This window comes from Cupressus sempervirens, chromosome 5, assembly GCF_028749045.1.
Source record: "Cupressus sempervirens isolate cs-2001-9-10 chromosome 5, ASM2874904v1, whole genome shotgun sequence".
Lineage (NCBI taxonomy): Eukaryota > Viridiplantae > Streptophyta > Pinopsida > Cupressales > Cupressaceae > Cupressus > Cupressus sempervirens.
The window spans coordinates 333,089,220-333,091,066 of record NC_143122.1 but is presented as its reverse complement, the minus strand read 5'-3'; the positions used below and the strand labels follow the sequence as shown (position 1 = coordinate 333,091,066).

At 35.7% G+C, this 1,847-nt stretch overlaps 1 long non-coding RNA gene across 1 annotated transcript; it reads right to left on the bottom strand.

The window, feature by feature from the left end:
- Positions 1-336: 336 nt before the first annotated feature.
- LOC149556054 (uncharacterized) lies at positions 337-1,485 on the bottom strand. The gene is made up of 5 exons (XR_016364622.1): positions 1,268-1,485; positions 1,092-1,175; positions 908-994; positions 724-798; positions 337-597 (listed from the first exon to the last, which is right to left on the bottom strand). It is a non-coding gene; the product is annotated as an uncharacterized LOC149556054 (long non-coding RNA).
- Between the last annotated feature and the right edge of the window lie 362 nt (positions 1,486-1,847).

Sequence of the window (1,847 nt, the reverse complement as noted above, 5' to 3'; positions counted from 1 at the left end):
CTTGATGCCAAAACTTGTAGTGGAGCTTAGTTCATTGGTGCACCACCATGTAACTTTCCAAATGTTCAATTTGGCATCGATTCTTTGGCCCTGTTAGATCCGGATGAGTGGGTGAACCCTATTGGGACCTACGTTTCGGCCAAGGAGTCGCTAGAATGTTCACGGCCACTATGCACTGAAGTGTCCCCAAGTTGTACTAAGCACTATTTGGCTAGGAGACCTATTTAAATTGCTTTGACCCATTTTACCTTTCTTTACAAATTAAATTCATTGAATTGAAAATGTGAGACATGGTAAAATAAACAAGATTCCATAAACATGAATAACACACATGCATAACAAATCACAATAATATAATATATCAAAATGTATATCCATATGTAACTATGGCGCTAATGTATATCCATATACAAAATGTGGCACATGCCATCAAATTTTGTCTATCAATTGAACATTTTTTATAAACAATGTGGCATATGCCATCTCAACATGTACCATGAGGCATCTCTACACAACTACAATATCCTATGCTGCTAGTGGATCATCAAAATGCAACCTCTTCAACTTATTGTTTGGATCCGATAGATCCTGCATGAACTAAAAAGGTGTACCCCAAGTTAGACTAGTTAATTTATACAATTTGTGCATATAAAACATAAATTTACTCAAATGCATATTGATCAATAATTTAATGAAGATTTGCAATTTGAAACTCTCATGTACCTCTCTCCACAACTTCCTGTGGTGGTCAAGAGTCCTCTCATATGCCCTTGGATTAGGGACCTCGCCCATTCCTGCCTATATATGTTTGTATGGTCATGAGATTGATCTACGACTTAACCTATAATGTTATCATTTATAGCATAATAAATTTATAACATAATCAAGAATTCAAATTAAAACTTACTTGCGCTGATCTTTCCTTTGGAAGTGTTGGTTGGGTCAACAAAGTTACAAAACTTTGTCGCTCTCCCTGCATCGTTGTCGGTATTCCCTACGAGAGTAAAAAAATATAGTTGTTACAACCATGACAATCAATTTTATATAATCTCAATAAATAAAGGAAAATAATAAATAAATGATAGATATACATGCAATAGGGCTCTCGCTGCGAAATGAAATGTTCGAGGGTTTTGGGCTCACGAATCTACATTGCAACACCATCGGAGGCCACCCTTTGGAAAATAAACAATGTAATAACATTTCATTAGTACAAATAGGTGATAAGTATATGTATGCATTTAATGACTTTAAAATACCTAATTACCTTCCTCTTGTCAATGCACGGTGGTTCAACCCTCTCACATTTCCCCCCACAAACAGGTGAAACCTTCAAGAGAAAATGAATATAAGAAACCATGTATAATCCAATATCAAACAGGAAAGTGATGAGTACAAAAAATAATGGACTGTGGTGGTCTCCAGGCTAAATGAAATGGCCGAGAGCGTGATGTTCTCCACCCGTCTCATCTCCTCCTCAATTATCAACTGAACATAAGTGAATCACATACATGTACATAAGCATGCAATTGTTAAAATTATTCTAATATAAATTTTTATTTTAAATCAGCTATGTTGTGAGAAATAAAATGTATTGACTTACTGTAATAGGAGTCTATGGCTTTCAATGCATGATGGCTCAACCCTCTCACATTGCCCCCCATGGATAAAGAATATGAGAAACCATGTATAATCCAATATCAAACAAGAATGTAATGAGTACAAAAAATAATGGACTGTGGAGGTCTTGAGGTCAAATGAAATGGCTGAGAACGTGACATTCTCCACCTGTCTCATCTCCTCCTCAGTTATCAACTGAACATAAATGAATCACATACATGTACATA